Source organism: Panthera tigris, chromosome B3 (genome assembly GCF_018350195.1).
Source record: "Panthera tigris isolate Pti1 chromosome B3, P.tigris_Pti1_mat1.1, whole genome shotgun sequence".
Lineage (NCBI taxonomy): Eukaryota > Metazoa > Chordata > Mammalia > Carnivora > Felidae > Panthera > Panthera tigris.
The window spans coordinates 60,480,704-60,500,226 of NC_056665.1; the positions used below are offsets into that span (position 1 = coordinate 60,480,704).

The following is a 19,523-nucleotide window of genomic DNA, read 5'->3' on the forward strand; positions in this document are numbered from 1 at the left end:
CCACCCATTTCAGTGTCCTGCTAAGAATAATATACCAGTGATTTTATATAATTCATTTTATACTGGAAAGCAAAGATTTTGCATTAAAATATTCTACCAAGTTAGCTTCATGACTTATTCCTTCTTAATCACAATATAAGTTGCTCTACAAGTTACACCCATATAGTTTATTATTGTATGATAAAATTTGTGGTTCTTTTTGGCATAGTTTGATAATCAATGTATTTGTATCAAGTGGAAATTTCTGTTCATAGCAGGCTAGCATAGGAACTCCAGCATTCAAATTCTGGCCCCAAAATGTATTTGTTGTATAACCTCGGGCAAGTCAGCTAAATCTATTAAGACTTGGTTTCTGCATTTGTAAAATAGAGATAACAGGCTCTTTTTGTGAGGATTAAAAAAAGGTGATCCATACAAAGTGCTTATTATTGGTGCCTGATGCATGGCTGGTATTCAAGTGTGAGTCATTATTTTAATATTATTAGGGAAGCAGAAAGACATAGGCAAAAGAAAAGCCAAACAATGTTAAATATAAGTGACATTAATGTAAATGTAATTGAAAATAGCTACTAAATATTAATTGTTCCATCTTTGAGGCTACATTTGAATACTGAAGTTGATAATACTGTATGAGCTATGTATCTGAACTATTTTCAGGCCAGTCATGAGTCTGCACATGTCAAGACAGATATTAAGCAGGTTTAAATTAAACCAAGTTTCCGGATGATAGGTACTTATCTAGACAAATATATATATAGTTTGCATGTCTAAAAAATTAAAAACTGCCCTGAAATGTTTTTTTTTTTTTTTTTTTTTCTGGCTAAGGCCAAGCAAACACAAAACTACAGAAAATGTTGAAGGTTATTACATAAACTGAACAAAGTAAGACTTAAAAAAGTCAAATACTTGCTATAACTACTGAGACAAAGAATATGGGTATAAAAAAGTCTAGCAGGAAATCATCAAAATATAACTAACGGCTGTGGTGGTAAAATTGAGTGATTTTTCTTTTTTTCCCAATTTACCAAATGATCTGCATTGTAGTTATACTACTTTTAAATTTCATTCATTTATTTTCATCACAAATATGACAGCTTATGACAACCAAGAAAACAGACTTATAAGACTGGAGAAAACAAAGACAAGGAATTAATTTTAGACCACATTTCATAAGCATAATGATCAATTCTTAGCCTCTCTTGAGAGAAATCTTCTGTTGGTACATATTCACAGTAAATGTATTTGTGGAAACATTTCCATCCATTCACAGATGATATAAAGGTATAGAAATGATACAGAGGTATAGAAATGATACAGACTGATTGTCCAAACCACAAAGGTATAGAAATGATACAGAACGATTGTCCAAAACATTCTGCTAACAGATGTTTAGAGGAAAGGCCCTTGCTAAAGCTTGGCTGGGAACCATACTTCATTCACATTAGGTGGCAGAAATGGGTTCTAATGAGCTCTGAATAAGTTCTTAGTACTTTCACGGCAAAATACTAAGAGGTGGATAACGCAGAGTTCACAAAGAGGCAGAGAACTTAGCTGGAAGAGAGAATTTACAACTTCATCTTGGAATACAGCCAAACTCCTGCCATGGCCCCTCACCTCCAGTGTATTCTCCTTCTCTAACCTTCCTACCAACAATGAGAATCCTCAGGGATTCAAAGAAAATGTATAAAATTAGAAGCCATTTAATAGGTAATCTGTAGAATGTGCTTTAAAATAATTCAAAGGTGGGGAAATGGCTGGGAGTACAGAGGAAACAAGATTGGCCACGACTGTTGAAGCTGGGTGAATAATACATGAAGGTCATTATGCTAATCAACTTTTTACTATGAATTATTATGAAAGTATCCAACATATACATAAGTTTTTTTTAATGGCAGCTAGCTTTTAATAATCTTTACTCACCATTTTGTAAATCTAGATAGTAGAAGATTGAGAAGATTCAGAGTAACAACTACAAGTTAATGCTTATAAACCATTATACATGCAAGACACTATACTAAGAAATAAAATACATATGTGTATTATAGATATACACACACACATTCCTTTAATCCTTACAATACTCTCTTAATCCATCTAGGCTGCTATAAAAAACAACAACATAGACTCGATTTATTAACAACAGAAATTTATTTCTTATAGTTCTGTAGGCTATAAGTCTGACTAAGCTCAACATGCCAGCACTGGTCATATTTTCATGAGGGCCATCTTTCTGGTGCAAACCTAATGCCTTACATGGTGGAAGGGGCTAGGGAGCTCTCCAGAGCCTCTTTTCTAAGGCACTAATCCCATTCATGAGGGATCCACCTTCATGGCTTAAGCACCTCCCAGAAGACCCATTTAAATACCATCACACCAGGAATTAGGATTTCAACCTATGAATTTTGGTAGGAAGACAAACATTTAGTCCATAGCAAATACTATTTAATTCCACATTTTACAGATGTAGGAACTTAAGGAACAGTGAGGTTAAGCAACTTTTGCAAGGTCACCAAGAGCCAGATTCAAATCTAGGTGGACCGATGCAGAGGATGTGCTGTTACATATAATAAAAAGAGGAAAATAGATATATTGTCAACTCATTCAAATGTGTAGCAGCTTTGCCCAAAGAAATGCATATATATGAAGTCCCTGCTTTTCCCTTTTCAAGTAGCAAGTCTAACTCCAGGATTAGCGCACATGTTACAACAGTGGTTCCCAGTCTTGGCTACACTCATCACCTAGAGGCCCAAGCTACACCCAGACTATTTGAATCAGAATCTCTGGGGGGTGAGAGCCAGTAGATGTTAAACCTTCCCAGGTGACTCCAATGTGCAGTCATGGCTGAAAACCACTATTTTTTATTTTATTTTTTTAAGTTTATTTATTTATTTAGAGAGAGACGGAGAAGAGAGAGAATCCCAAGCAGGCTCTGCACCATCAGCACCGAACCCAACATGGGGTTCAAACTCACAAAACCGCGAGATCATGACCTGAGCTGAAACTGAGTCGAGTCAGATGCTTAACTGACTGAGCCATCCAGGTGCCCCTGAAAACCAGTTTTAGATCAAAGTTGATATTTTTAAAAATGTAGAGTCAGGTATCCTACCCTGTTATAATTCTGGTACCTAATGGAGGGGAGGAAAAAAAGTATCATTTAACAATGCAGGACAAGAAAAACTTAGCCTTCAGTAAGTTAAGCACTGAATTACATATGACCCAGCAAATCTATTCCTAGGTACTTTAGAGAGAAATGATAATGCACATCCACATGAAAACTTGTACATTAAATGCTTAAAGCAGCATTATTGCTAATAGTCAAAAAGCAGAAAAACCCCAAATGTTCACATAATGGAATATCATTCAGCCGTAAGAAGGAATGCTACATGCTACAACATGTATGAGTCTTGGAAGCATCATTCAATTAACAAAACCAGATACAAAAGACCCGTATAGTATGATGTCACTTATGTGAAATGTCCAGAATAGGCAAATCCATAGAGACAAGAAGTAGATTAGTGACTGCCAGAGGATGGGGGAAAAAGGGAAAGGACTAACTACTGATAGGTACAGGGCTTGTTTTGGAGGTGACAGAAATGTTTTGGAATTAGTGATGATAGCTGCACAGCATTATTAATATACTAAAAGCCACTAAATTGTTTACTTTATTACTTTAAAAACTTTTTTTAATGTTTATTTTTGAGAGAGAGAGAGAGACAGTACTAGCAGGAGAGGGGCAGAGAAAGAGAGAGGGAGACACAGAATCTGAAGCAGGATCCAGGCTCTGAGCCGTGAACCACGTGATCATGACCTGGGCCCAAGTCAAATGCTTATCCATCTGAGCCACCCAGGCGCCCCTAAGTTGTATACTTTAAATAGCGAACTTTAACATTATGTGAATTATACCTCGATTTATAAAAAATTGAAAAAAAAAAAAAACTTCAGGATAGAGAAAGAATATTTGGAAGTAGCAGTCAAGTAAAAGTAAACAGTATGAGTGAGAATCAAAAGGAAGAAAGAAATCATTAATTTTGTAGCTTTTCCTATGCCGAACAATTTTTTGCCATAGCATAAAATATGGAGATTCACTTAAAATAATTGATAGTAGCTATCTATAGAGTAGGCACCATTGAAATACAAAACTTGTACTTTATGTTCAAAGGATCCCCTCCTTTCTTCTCCAGAAAGAAAAATGGTAGCTGGAAAAGAGGATAGAACAACCACGTCAAGAAATAAACCCAACGTACTTCTTTATTCAGATATAAGTATCGTTTGTGTTTAAAGCAACTTCTGGGTGGGGTGCCTGGCTGGCTCAGTTGGAGGAGCATGCAATTAAAAAAAAAAATTTTTTTTTAATGTTTATTTATTTTTGACAGAGAGAGCGCGCGCGCGCAGATGAGCAGGGGAGGGGCAGAGAGAGAGAGAGACACGGCATCGGAAGCAGGCTCCAGGCCCTGAGCTGTCAGCACAGAGCCCGACGTGGAGCTCGAACCCACAGACCTTGAGATCACAACCTGGGCCGAAGTCGGACGCTCAACCGACTGAGCCACCCAGGCACCCCAGGAGCATGCAATTCTTGATCTTGGGGTTGTGAGTTCGAGCTCCACATGAGGTGCAGAGATTAGTTAAATAAATAAAAACTTAAAAAAAATTTAAAACAGCTTCTTGGAATTCTGAAAACATGCCTTTCCACATCTTTAAAAGGAAAAACAGTCCAAGTTTTCTTTCTGTCAAGGAGAGAAAAAAACTTAAAAAAAAATTTTTTTTTAACGTTTATTTATTATTGACAGAGCATGAGCAGAGGAGGGGCAGAGAGAGGGGGAGACAGAATCTGAAGCAGGCTCCAGGCTCTGAGCTGTCAGCTTTGAGCCGAACATGGGGCTTGAACTCACAAACTGCCTGAGATCATGACCTGAGCCAAAGTCAGACGCCTAACCAACTGAGCCACCCAGGTGCCCCAAGAAAAAAACTTTTTTTAATTGGCACTTCTGGCTGTAATTAATAACTAGTACAAGAGAAAGTGAAATTTAAAGAAGGCAACATCAAAATCATTATTTACATGTTAGTGTATCTGAAAACGCTGAACTGTTTTTTGAGACTTAAAATGGTCATTATACAGGTTAAGCACCATTATTTTCTACTAATAAATCTTAATGCCACATTAAAAAATGTGTATAGTTTAAATACTAAAGGCCAAATTGGGGCGCTTGGGTGGCTCAGTCGGTTGAGCATCCAACTTCAGCTCAGGTCACGATCTTATGCTTCGTGAGTTCAAGCCCTGTGTCACGCTCTGTGCTGACAGCTTGGAGCCTGGAGCCTGCTTCAGATTCTGTGTCTCCCTCTCTCCCTGCCCCTAACCCACTCACATTCTGTCTCTGTCTCTCTCAAAAATAAATAAACATTAAAAAAATAAAATAAATAAAGGCCAAAAATGAAAATGCCCACCCCAGCTTAAATGAGATGGAATGAAAATATTTTAAAAATTTTACAGATGATTTTTATTTGCCTTACACAATAATGCATTTTCTAAATTTTCTTTAAAGAATCTTTTTAAAAATTAATTAATTTATTTTGAGAAAGATAGAGACAGTGCAAGTTGGGGAGGGGCAGAGAGAATCCCAAGCAGGCTCCGCACTGGCAGAGCAGAGCCCAATGTGGGGCTCAGATGCACAAACCGTGAGATCATGACCTGAGCTGAAACCAAGAATCAGACGCTTAACCAATTAGCCACCCAGGTGCCACTTTTCTAAATTTTCTTTAAAAGGATTTTATTTGTAAGTTTTTATTTTAATTCCAGTTAACAGTGTTATATTAGTTTCAGGTGTACAATATAATGATTCAATAATTCCATATATCACCTGGTACTCATCACGACAAGTATACTCCTTAATCCCCATTACCTATTTAACCCAATCCCTCACCCCCTTCCCAAAAAGTTGTAAACATATACTGGTTTTATAGATAGGTTTCACAATACTCTATTACTCTATAACTACATTAACAGCAAGTCTATGCAATAACTATAAATCATTGATAGTGAAAAACTCTAAAAGATAAAAAATGTTGCAAGTTCCAAATGACACAAGAAATAGTGATATAAATAGTAATTTTTTTTTTTAGCATTCAGGATGTCTGTGGGTAGTTCAATTCCCGCACCTATAAAATTAAAGTTTTCTTGACCACTGTGTAGAATAAAATGATGATTTTTAAAAACCAAAACTCTCAAAAGATAATGCAATATATACAAGAAAATTTTAAATTATTCCTACTCTTTGGCCTTGTTCTGTTCTTAACAATGTAGAAGTAAATCACAGATACAAAGATACATTAGCCCCAGTTTTATTTATTTATCTATCTATCTATTTATTTATTTACTTATTTTCGGCGGGGGGGTGGGAGGAGGGAGAGAACGGGCAGGGGAAGGGCAGAGGGAGAGAAAGAATCCCAAGTGGGCTCTGCGCTGTCAACACAGAGCCCTGGCTGGGGCTTGATCTCATGAACCAGGAGATCATGACCTGAGCCAAAATCAAGAGTCAGATGCTTAATAGACTGAGCCACCCAGGCATCCCAATTCCAGTATTATTTATAATGTAAACAAAACAAAACAAAAGGAAGCCACTAAGGAACCAATGTGGCCACTAAGCCACAAAGGAACCAATGATAGGGGATTTGACTGAATAATTATGGCATAACTACATGATGGAATATTATTTAGCCATCTAAAATTATTTTTGAAGATTTGGGTTCTTCTATATTTTATTTTAATGAAATCTATATATGTACATGGTTTGAGAGGTCAAATAGTTCCACAACAGTAATAAATAGCAATTCCTCTGCCCTCCCTCATACCCCAAAGCAATTATTGCTCCCAGGACCCCAACGGCAAAATTTTCAACAGTATTAGTTGTTCCAGTGTTTAATCCCAAATTCCTAAATCATATGCTTCATATCTTCAATTCTGGATGTCACCCACAAACTTTCTACAATGAACATATTTAGCTCTTATACCTCCCCATCTCCTAGTTTTATATTTGCCCTTAAAAACTGGCTGGCTAATTAAATTCTTGGCTGGAAATCAGAAGTCCTGAAGCAACAAAGAAATCTGTTTAACTGTGGCTATCTCAGTCAAATGTAAATGACCTAAATATCTTTCCTTTAGGGGTGCCTGAATGGCTCAGTTGGTTGACCATCCAACTTTAGCTCAGGTCATGATCTCACAGTTTGTGAGTTTGAGCCCCATATGGGGCTCACTGCTGTTAGCGCAGAGCCTGCTTCGGATCCTCTGTCCCTCACCGCCCCCCCCCTTTCTCCCTCTCAAAAATGAATAAATATTTAAGGAAAAAAAAAGCCTAAAAACAAAAATTTTCCTTCAAAGAACATTTTTATTAATCCCAAGGAACAAGGGTTCCATGGAACATGACTTGGAAACTACTAACCTACTGAAATTTCTGCTTAATCAGTTATATGGGAACAAAGTTTCTGTTCAATTCTTATCTCAGAGAATAGTCTCTGAAAATAAACCTCAGAGGTCATCTAGTCTAACTTATTTATGCTAAGAGAATAAAATGCAATACTTCTGGCTCTTTCCATAATACGTAATCCTTCCTAGGGGATGGGGGTGGTCCTTCTTGGAACAGACCTGATGATAACTGAAGAGGTAGCAGTTCTCAGAAGAGAACTGTGGTCTTAGAAGGGCACGCCAAACCAGGACCCAACTGAAGAGGAAAACAAGGCCAAGGTTGTCAGAAGAGAATGTGGTGATATCTAGCTACGGTGACTCCCCCATAAGACCTGAGAATTCCCTCACACTGGTGGATGGAGAGTCTAAGAGAAAGCAGTTATTAGCAGAAACCTGTGGTCTTAGGAGGGCATGCCAGACCAGGGCCCAACTGAAGAGGAAAACAAGGCCAAGTTTGTTGGAAGAGAATGTGGTGACATCTAGCTATGGTGACGGCCTCAGAAGAGCTGAGAATTCCCTTATGCTGGTAGATGGAGAGTCAGCAGCCTACCTAGTCTGGAGGCGTGGCAGAAAGAAATCCCAGTCCCAGAATACATCCCTCTTCATTCATTCCACAAACATTTTTCAAGTATTTGCTATCAAGTAAGGGAACATTTCTTTTTTAATATTTGTTTATTTTTGAGAGACAGAGAGAAAGAGACAGAGTGTGAGTGGGGGAGGAGCAGGGAGAGAGATACAGAAATTGAAGCAGGCTCCAGATGCGGGGCTTGTACTCATGAACCGCGAGATTATGACATGAACCGAAGTCGGACGCTTAACAGACTGAGCTACCCAGGTGCCCCATTTTTAACGAGACATTTAAAAGGAAGAAGGAAAGGATGCTCACACACAAAAAGTACAGGTGTACAGTATTTCAAAATATTCAAAATACTCTAGATTATACCAAAAAGAGTCCATGCTCTGATTAGGAAATTTAATTATTTCTGAAGGCATTTATATGAGAGCTTTACTTATGTTAAGATTAGTTTCCTCCTTTTACTTCCTCTCTCAAGGTTCTTTTCTACTTCCTTCTATGGGAACAACTTTAACCATTCTTATGAAGCTCAAAAACTATGTAAATAGAAGAAGTACACCACTAGATCATATCTATTAAACATCTTGGTTTCAAAGGGCACTGAAGCACATGATTCAAGACAGAAACCATACTGAGTGAGAAAATACCACTGAAAGTCAGGAATCAAAAGATCAAAATTACACTTCAGCTTTACAGAAGCACAGTTTATAACTTAATTGCTGATGTCCAACACCTAGTTGTCAAGTCCTGGAACTTCCCTAATTCTATTCTAAGTGACCAGAACATAATTCTAGGGAGGTAGATCTATATGTGATTACAACCACATTGTTGAACTGAATCACACTGTTGAAAAGAAAGGCTATGGAAAAAGAAAAGGAATGCTCTATGGGAGTTAGGAAAAAGGCTCAAGAATGCAGCATTCATTCTCCAGGTTGGAAAGACATACAATCTGGCAGACTTAGGAATGCTATCTGCTAAGGAGACAGCAAGTGTGAGGTAGGCACAAAGCTTCACCTTGCCTGAATAAAGTATTTACCCAAATCATCCAGGTATGTTGGCTCCGAGTCCAAGTTCACCTAGAATTTTTCTGGCTAGCTTCTCAAGTATTCTGACAACAGGAATCATATGCCAGAGATAGAGAACAGTAGCACTCAGGTCCCCGGAAAATATCTCCTCACAATAGGTTAAAAGAGTGACACACATTCTTGTTTATACAACAGGCAATACAGTGTGGTGGTTAAATGCCCAATACTTGGAGGCATAATGTTTTTAAATCCTATTGTTTAATTTACTTCTTTGTACTTCAGTTTTCATTAAATGAGAATATAATGTTTATTTGAGCATTATAAGGATTGAGTTAATTCATGCAAAGCATTTAAACCTTGGCTGGCATGGTTTATAGTGCTCAACAAAGCTACTATAATTTTTCCTAATAGTTATTAAACATCTCTTGTGATTTTGACTTGGGAACCAAAATCCAAGCATGATCAACCCTAAAAAAATTGTGATTTTGCACTATCAAAGAAGTGTCACAATGTAAGGACTCAGTAGTCCTTATATTACATATGCAGTAATATATTGTATGTATGTGTGTACAGAGTGGGTAGGGTGGGGAGACACAGGAGACAGGTTGTGAAGGGCTTTGTATACTCTACAAAGAAGTTGGGAATTTTATTTTATAAGCTTTAAGAGGCCATCTAAATGTAATCTCCATTATCAAAGCATTGTTCAAATAAATTTAAATCCAAGTTAGAGATCTCACAAAAATCAATATGATGAGGGGATTCCAGAAAAATACACTCATCAGTGATATAAATATTTTAGTAGCAATACAACCTAAATTGAAATCAAAACCAAAATGTCAGTGAATTTAAATGAGGGCAAATAGAACCCCACCTCCACCCCCAGTCTTACAAAAAGAACAGTACATGCTGTTTCCTGGCTCTACAATCCACTTCCTCCAATTGTTGGGAGGCACTGGATCCATCTGTGTCAAGTCTCTACCCACCACAACAAAGAAAAGACCAGTCCTTGTCATCTAGTCCTCTCTCAATCTACAGAGCTACAAACAAAATATGGCACTAGAATCAAAAAGTTCAGCACTTTTGGATGCAAGCAACATCATATATTATAAATATACATAACGCTAAGTATAAACACAACTAAAAAACACTCTTCCAGAATGTTTAAAACACAGGAACGAAAGGAAGAAAGAAAGCACCTTAATTCAGAAGAAAAAAACCAAACCGTAGCTGATTTCACTAAAATGTCAAAGAGCTAACATCCTCTTTTTTCCCTTTTGCTATTCTCATCTACTTTCATCTGGTGAGACCAGATAAGTAAGTTTGCTAGAATTGTGTCACAACAGTGAATGCCATCACTGGGTCCAGTGGCCTAAACCAATCCTTAATTTTAAAGTGGGTAGGTTATGGGGTGCCTGGGTGGCTCAGGGTTAAGCATCTGACTTCAGTTCAGGTCATGATATCAAGGTTTGTGAATTCGAGCCCCACTTCAGATGAGCTCCGCTTCTCTCTCTCCTCTCTTTCTCTGCCCTTCATGGGGTTCTCTCTCTCTCTCTGCCTCCTCGATCACTTGTGCCCTTTCTCTCTAAAAAAATTTTAAAAATAGACTGAGTAGGTTAGTTCCAAAGCAGTATTTTCCAGAGTGCAGAGTAAGAACACAAGATGATTTCAGCTGTTATATAAGCAATAGTTACGTATTTAAATAGTTTTTATTTTTCATTATTTTAAATGTTTATTTACTTATGGGGAAGGGGGTGCAGAGCCCAATGTGGGGCTCAAACTCATGAACTGTGAGATCATGACCTGAGCCAGAATCGAGTCAGATGCATAACCGACTAAGCCACCCAGATGCCCCCAGCAATAGTTACGTATTTAAGTTACATGTATATTATAACGTATACTAGAAAAGGGAATAAAATACATAAAAACCATGATTTCACAGATTATCACTTTGGAAAAGTGTAATGTTGAAAACAAATCTATTAAAAACATGAAATAATGCAGATGATCTTCTAAAAGGCAAATTTTACAATGGTGGTATGGTTCATGATGGGTGAAATACTGACAGTTGTCCCATGAACAACTTGGGGCTGTTTCTTTGTTTACCTGCTTCCATCTAGGTTCAAGGCTGTGTTCCGAATAATTAGAAAAGGTGTGACCTTTAGTTAAGTGAGCTAGCTACTATGTTTAAGCAAACACTACTATTTACAGGAAAGAGTGTTATACTGTTAAGAATAGTGTCTATGGGAAAGAGTGTTAAGAAAATAATGGCACAATAATCCACTGCTATCCTGGAACTAGGATAACAGCAATTTTCTAGTGTATACCCATATACCACAAGCACCCCAGCCCCCAAAAACCAAAAAACAAAAATAAAAAGCCTACTAACACTGATAAATATTTGAGCTGTAGGCTGTTGCATGATCATTTCATTCACTTTCACATCATTTGTCAAAGGAGCATGGTAATTGTGAGAAGTGTTTCTTCTAATATCTATATGAATATATTCTTTCTCATTACCTCTTGCCAAAGGAACAAAAGACAATTAACCTCATTAGATGCTTTAGGCATCAACTGTGATTATGGAAGAAACATTATTTTTAAAAAACCTCACTATGAAATATTTTAAGGTTAGATTTCAAAGTATTCTAGCTAATGAGGTCCCATGAATTTAAAGTGTGGTATTTTCCAGGCTAGGCAAGAACGTGGGAGAACCATTTCTACCTGACCGTATTTTACCTGCACATCTGAAAGCCAGTCTTAAGGGCACATGGAATAATATTCCTCTCAATTCATGAACTATCTGCTACTAAGAAGCTATATTATTTTCACATGGCCAAGGGAACGCTGTCAGAAGCTACCAGTATCCAAACAGCCCTCTCCAGTCGTCCACCTACTCCCTGAAGATGACTAGCAAAAGGCAAAACGACACTCCCTTCTCATCTTCCTTTCCCAACTTTGACGTCTTTCGGTTTTCTCTACTCTCATGTACCTCTCCTAATACTGTAGTGATTAATGACTTTAAAAAGGTTGAAATGAAACAGTACTTTCCAGTACTCTCCCCCTACCCACAACAACTCCAGGCTGGAACTGTGAAATTCTTTTTACGGATCCTTCGTGAGTCTGCAGTACAGCCACGAGGTAAGAATGGACTTTCCTAGAGAGCATGGACTCTCCAATGCCACGAACCTCAGAGACCTTCAAATAACTAGTTCAGAGTTATCTGATCACTTGTGGTCACCGTACAGTCTTCTAATCACGACCACAGCAACACTGTAGAGGAGAGGGAGTGGGAGTTTACCTCTGCTTGGTTTTGAGGAGGGGCCCAACGAACCACCACCCCACCACCCTTCCTCCGCCGCCCCTCGGTAGTTTCCTGGCGCCTCGCGTCCTTGCTCTGGGCCCGACCTGCCCAGTGGAGGCAAGAGCACTTCCCCCTCCCCTTAAGCCCGACCCCACGAACTTTTAAACACAATAATACTCCTTCTTCTTGGGACCTGATCCCAATCTTCAACCCGACTAGCTCCCTCAACCCCACTCCTAGAAGCTCACCAACCAGTTCCGGCCACTCCTCTCGCGCCGCAGCGGCTCGGACACCCCCAGACCGGACTTGGAGCTGCGTCCTCCTAGCGCCTGCGCGCGCCGGGCCCGCGCGCCTGCGCACTTCCCCGGCCGCGCGGGCGAGGACACACCCCTGGAGCCGGAGCCAATCACCGTCTGAGGGGTTTAAATCTCCCTGCCACGCAGGCGAAGAGCCTGGGGAGTCGCCCGTTAACCGGATAATTCGAATCCCTCCCGAAGGTGGGATATATTCATGCAACAAACATTTGTCGAGGGCAAACCATCTGCTGGATGATTGCTGAAGAAAAGGAGACAAGAATGCCTTCCTTGCCCTCCAGGGTCTTTTGATCTATCTAGATTGGAGATCGACATGTAAACAAATAATAGTGGGTAGAATTTAGTGAGTGGCATCAGGAAGTCCGAGGCGGAGTCGGTGCACAATGAAAGCTGCGCCTTATCCTTAGGGATGTCTGGAAGGGTTCCCAGAGAAAGCGACTTTTCAATCAGGAAGGCTAAGTAGGAATTCTCCCAGAAGTCTGGGATAGAGGGTGATAGTTTTCCAGCCTGCGGAAACAGCCTTTGCCATTAGGAACATAGCACTTTCTGTAAATTCCTTGTAGTTCATTCTGCTGAGAGGCTTAGAGCTCATCGTGTATCTCCAGGTGAAGTGGGGAATAACCTTTAAATAGTCGGCAACGGGCTAGATCTTGGTAGGTCTTGCACTTCTGGATTAGTGAGCCTGGACTTTATACTATGGCTACAGAAATCCATTGAAGGGTTTTAAACAGGTCCAGGAACTCTTCTGGGTACCTCTAAGAATAGAGCACAGTGCTGGAAATTAATAATTAAAAAAAAATAATAACAGCACTTCGAAGGAATCTACTTCTAAGGGTCAAGGAAAGTGAACCCTGAGAAATATCTTTTGTATATTGTAACACAGAGGTCATTGGTGATCTTAGTAAAAGCTATGTGGTGGAATGATTAAGTTGAAAGATAGATTGCAGCAATTTCAAGAGAGGGGAGGTGCAAAAGTGGGGAGAGGTTATAAAATGCTTTTGGAAAGTTAGGCCTTGACAGACAAGAGGTCAAAGTTTTTGTTTCTGTTGTTTGGATTTTTGTTAGAATTAAGACAGGAGAAACTTGAGCATGATAGGCAACATACAACTGAGGGGAAAAAATAGTTGAATAAACAGAAGTGTTAGTAGGTAAAGATCTTGAGAGAATAAGAGTAGAGACAATCCAAAGTACTGGTGGGAGGAATGGTGTTGGAAGAGAAATAAAGATATCTCCTCAATTATAATAAGAGGAAGTATGTGTCTGTAAGTGTGTCCGTTTAGTAACAGGAAGTTAAAGAAGTTCTCATCTGATGACCTCTGTTTTCTTTGTGAAATAGGAGATGAGGTCATTTGCTAATAGAAAAGGAGTTGGGGGTTTTAAGGAAAGTGGAGAAGTTTTCAAATATGGTTGTATAAAGTGACAGAACAAGTTGATCAGAGAAAGACTGGAGGACTGGTAAGCAGTGTCAAGGGCCTGTATAAGATTGGTAAAAATGAACTCTCCCTCTTCTATCTTGGTGTGTGGCTTTCTCAAGCACCAATCACTTCTTATAGGCAGAAGTGGACAAAATGTATGGTTGAGTTTATTTATGGTGTATTTATCCATGGTGTAATGCCATGGTTCTTAATCAGGAACATTTTTGCCCTTGAGCGGACATTTGGCAGTGTCTGGAGACATTTTTGATTGTCAAGACGACAGGGATTGGGGTGGCGGATATAAAGGGGATACTACAGATATTTAGTATCCCGGAATGCTAAGTATCCTGCAATGCATAGGACAGCCCAAGAATCATCTCCAAAATATCAATAGTGCCAAGGTTAAGAAACCCTGATCTAGGATTACCTTGATGCTCACCAATGGCTGACCTTGGTCTTCTACAAGCTTTTCTTTGGACTATGGCCCTCAGCTTATAGGGTAAAGTAGTCCTTCCATTGCATGCCTTTAAAGGAGAGTAGAATGAGCAGCATACCTCAGACCTTCAGTGTTTAGAAGAATTGTGATGTCACAAACACACAATTAGAATAGTTCCTCAATCCTTTAGAAGCAAATCTGGGGGCGCTTAGGTGGCTCAGTCAGTTGAGTGTCTGACGTCGCTTAGGTCATGATCTCACAGTTTGTGAGGTCAAGCCCCGTATCAGGCTCTCTGCTGTTAGTGCAGAGCTGGCTGATCCTTTGTCCCCCTATCTCTCTTCCCTCCCCCTGCTTGTGTGCGTGCTCCCTCTCTTTCTCAAAAAAAAAAAAAAAAAACATAAAAAGAAAAAAGGGGTTCGAAGCAAGTCTGGACTTACACATAGATGAAGGTGCTGCTTTGATTTTAGGTATTGCAGGTCTTGTTAAACATAGACATTATCAGAAGCTCAATAATATGGGAGGAGTAACACTTCACAACATTATTAATCCTAATGTAACTTGGTTTATCTGATTATTTGTAGTCACTAAAATAGGGAATATGTATGGGCTAAGTTTAATAAAGAAAATAAATATATTAAATATTAATAAAAATATAATCATTGGTATTCATGTATTCGCTCTTTGACAGGCACCCATTCATGGATAGGAACGTGACCTATATTATGTCTTTTAATCCTAGCAACACCCTGAGAGATAGCATTATCCTAATTTTAACTGTGAAGAAACTGAGGTTCCAAGAAAACTTGTAATTTGCCCGAAGTCATAAGTTACTAGCGGCTAGATCAAAATTTGAACTCAGATCTGTCTGTCCTCAAGCTCTTGCAACATCCATTAAATTTCAGTAAATTTTCCAAGGCAGGAATGGTTGGAAATGTAGCTTAAACAATTGCCACTACATAAAGGGAATGCTGGGGATTTAGGAAGAGAGTAGAAGCAAAAGGAAGGCCGGAGAAGAACAAAGAAAGAAAAAGGAACGAAGGCTAGTCACAACTGAGTTCAGTGCAGCAGAGTAACTTCCTCAAGCTTGCCTGCCGGCCTTTGATCTTTCTTTTTGCGTAAAGCTTCTTTCCCCTGTGTCCGTTGTTCGCTCTCATGTGTTCAAATAAAGCTAGATTATTGAGAAAGGCGGGCAGCAAAGGGAAAAAAAAAGGGGGAGCGTGACGGTGGCGGTGTGCGCCTGCGCGCTGGCGGCGGCGGCGGCGGTGCCCGGCGGGGAGGGGGTCCGGAGTGGGCCGCCGGACCCAAAACTGAGTGGGGGGGCCTCAGGGAGTCCCCTCGCCGGGATCTTGGCGGCCTGATGGAGTAGGAGGGGTCGGCTGTGAGTGTGAGTATCGAGGGTCGGGCTGCGTTGAGGCGTTTCGGAACGGGAGGGTCCCGGTGGTCCGCGCCTAAGGTTTGGGGCTGCAGGACGTGGCCGGGTTTATGCTCGTGCAGGCTGCGGCACAGGGGCAACCCCCTTCTCCCGGAGCCCGCGCGGTTTACGGGCAGGCGGTGCTTCTGGCTTCGGGATACAGATTCTCGCGGGGGCGTTCCGACTTTACTTCCAGCCCCGGCAGGAAACGTGCCTGCAAGAACCTTGACCTTTAGGGGAGGCCGCTGACCTCCTTCGGTCCCCGGTTCCTCAGGGATCCCGCAGACCCAGGTGCTTAAAGGCCTCCGGGTCACAGGCCAGGGACACCTTTCGACCTCTTGTGACTGACAGCCTCCGTTCTTTTTCCTCCTTCCGTCTTCTCTCCGTTTGGGATGCGTCTTAATAATAGCTACGATTTATGGAGCGCTTACTACGTGTCAAGCTAGTATTTAGTCTGAATCTCGGTGCATAATTATGGAAGGAGATGCTTTGCACTCAGATGCTTTGAGTCTGTTCAATTTAATCATCTTTAAGAGTCAGCCTAAGCCATTTTATTGGGAAGTTTGAGATTTCCATGGCTCTTAGCAACTTAGGACCATCCGAGTTAAGGGAAGTTCTTCTCTTACCTAGCAAATGGGTGCTTTATCTACCATAATGGTTTATATCAAATTTAGCTAAGCCGAAATAACTTGTGAGCACTTCCTAAAAGCCTAATAGTATTCCAAACGCCATGGGAAATCTTAAAATGTGTTCTAAGCCCTGTTCTCGAGTTTGGTTGTGAATGAATCCATGAAATATTTAGATTCAGTTAGGACTTATTTAGCATCTGCTGCATTGTACACTCCGGTGTGTCACAAAAAATTGATGAGATACTGTAATGGCAAGTGGATTTTTGAAGCATATTTCTGATGAGGTACCTAAGGGCTTGACTGTAATTTGCTCAAGCTAAACTAGCTAGGGTAAGTGGTGAAATTCACATATGCCAAGTCTCCTCTTTTTCCTGTTACACCAAGTTAGATATTCTAAGCACTTTTGGGAAGCAACTACCTTACAGTTATAGTTTCTAGAGTTAACTCCTGAGTCTAGAGAATGGTATGTGCTTTTAAAGGTACTAGAGGGGCACCTGGGTGTCTCAGTTAGTTGAGAGTCTGACGTCAGCTGAGGTCATAGTCTCAGCTCCTGAGTTCGATCCCCGCATCAGGCTCTGTGCTGACAGCTCAGCCCTAGGGCTTTGGATTCTGTCTCCCTGTCTCTGCCCCTTCCCCAGCTCACACTCTGTCTCTCTCTCAAAAATAAATAAACATTTTAAAAAATTAAAGAAAAATAAAGGTACGAGGTAGTTTTTGAAGAGAACTTCAGCATGGGTTGGAAGGTGGTAAGAGGGTGTAAAGGAATCTGGTCAAGTTAGTTCATAATCAGTTGCTTTGATAAAAAAGATAATCTAGAAAGGAAAAACTGCAAATAGTAATTATTTATCTAGCTTAGAGCACAGCACATGTAGTCTGCTGTATAAGAGGCTTCTGTACAAGAAAAGGAAAGAATAATGGTAGATGCTAGATGAATTGGTTCTGGGGCCAGGAATGGCTCTGTGAGAAATATACATGTTATCCATTTCCTAATTCAAACATCATAGTGGGAAGTTTAGGATTAATTTGTGTATCCAGTAAATAACATGTAGGCAGACAAGTTGTGTAGGAATACTTCCAACTGCACATTGAAATGTGCTGTCTCCAATTGAAACCTTATAGTCAGTTGGGCTTTTTTCCTCTTCTAATCTGAAAGAGACTATCAAGAAATTAGAGTTCCTAAGTGTTCATCAGTAGAGGACTGGTTAAGTAAAGTATGCCTTTGTAAGAATGAGCCAGCCCTCTGTGTGCTAATACTGAGTAATAACCAAGATACATTAAGTGAAAAAAAAAGTGAAAAAAAGGTTTCGCAACCATCTCTCTGTGTGTGTGTGTGTGTGTGTGTGTGTTTAAACTGTGGTTATTTGTGTATATATATACCTAGAATATCTCTGGAAGAATTCAGAAGAAACTGGTGACAGTGACTGGAAGTTGAAGTGGCTGAGAAACAGGAGTGGGAAGGGAATTATTTTCTGTATAAGTTTTTAAGAATTTCTTATGAAAACTTTTAAACATCCAGAAAAGTAGAGAAAATACTATATTGAACCCATGTAAATTGGTCATTCTTTTTCAAATCTGCTGTTACATTGCTATTTGCTTTTATTCCTGACATTTCACCCCTACACACTTTAATACATGTCTGTAATAAAAAGAACATTTTCCTGCATAACTCAATAGCATAATCACACGAAACAACTAATTCTTGTATATTATCTAAAACCTAATCTTTATTAAAATTTCCCCAAATTTGGGGCATCTGGCTGGCTCAGTGGGAAGACCATGCAACTCTTGATCTCAGGGCTGTGAGTTCAACTCCCACGTTGGGTGTAGAGATTACCAAAAAAAAAAAAAAAAAAAAAAAAATTTAGAAAATTAAATTAAAAAATTTCCCCAAATTGCCCCCCACTTATTTCTTCTTTTTTACTGTTTTTGATCCTATTTCCAATAAAAGTTTGTGCATTGCATTTGGCTTTTATGTCTCTTGAAATCTTTTCAAATCTAGAACAGTTAACTTTTTTTTTCTTTTTCATCATAACTTGTTGAAGAGACCCTGTCAATGATCTGAATTTAACTGATTGATTCCTAGTGATATCACTTAGCTTGTTACTGCTAACAAAGGTAAGGTAAATGCTTGATTGGTTTCAGGTTAAACACTTTGGGTACAATATCATAGGCTATGCTCTATACTCTAGTGTTTCTGCTATTAGTGATAGTAGTGGGTGATAGATAGTGATTGATTTGTGGGTTCAGGTGGTAAATTGGAGTTCTCCATTGAAACCAGCTGTACGCCCATTTCTATTTTAAAAATTTGAAACATGTTACCTATTGAAAATGTAAATAATTACCTTTAGAAAGAAAAGCTCACAGCCAGAAATTGCTTCTTCTTTTTTAAACTGAATCCCTGATTACTAGGTGGTAGTATCTCATTTTATAGAAAAGGAATTTGAAGTTCAGAAAGATTAAAATTTACTTGGGGTAGTAAACCTATTTTTTGTCTACTTCAGAGGTCATGCTTTTCCACCAGATTTTGTAAACTATAAACTATAAACTGGTATATAAATATAAAATTATTATTACTCCTAGTAGTTATGTTACTTGTCCCTTTATGTCTTTTTGGATAGGTAATCAGTTTCTAATTATATTAGACTTTTTTGGAGTATCAGTAAACTGCGATAGGTCTCTTTAGTGTGATGAACATTCTGAAAGTTCAAAATATATGTGCAAGTCAAACTTCTTGATGATTTCTGGAGTTTCTGTTTTTTAATTTTTTTTTAATTTTTTCAGTATATGAAATTTATTGTCAAATTGGTTTCCATACAACACCCAGTGCTCATCCCAGCAGGTGCCCTCCTCAATACCCATCCCCCACCCTCCCCTCCCTCCCACCCCTCATCAACCCTCAGTTTGTTCTCAGTTTTTAAGTCTCTTATGCTTTGGCTCTCTCCCACTCTAACCTCTTTTTTTT

General features: G+C 39.4%; 2 protein-coding genes across 12 annotated transcripts in view; one reads left to right on the plus strand and one right to left on the minus strand.

Annotated features, from left to right (window-relative positions):
* Positions 1-14,705, minus strand: part of SNAP23 (synaptosome associated protein 23) — a 37,691-nt gene extending 22,986 nt beyond the window's left edge. The window contains exon 1 of one of the 5 annotated variants that reach the window (XM_042989073.1): positions 14,640-14,705. The gene's annotated coding sequence lies outside the window, so the exon portion shown is untranslated. Of the gene's footprint in view, positions 1-12,604; positions 12,712-14,512; positions 14,611-14,639 lie in introns of those variants that run through there. The other 4 variants (XM_042989072.1, XM_007081709.3, XM_042989070.1 and 1 more) reach the window with 4 other exon arrangements.
* ZNF106 (zinc finger protein 106) overlaps positions 13,681-19,523 on the plus strand; it is a 61,705-nt gene continuing 55,862 nt past the window's right edge. For 6 of the 7 annotated variants that reach the window (XR_006218652.1, XM_007081705.2, XM_042989054.1 and 3 more), the window contains exon 1: positions 15,772-15,905. The gene's annotated coding sequence lies outside the window, so the exon portion shown is untranslated. Of the gene's footprint in view, positions 14,126-15,771; positions 15,906-19,523 lie in introns of those variants that run through there. The other variant, XM_042989052.1, reaches the window with a different exon arrangement.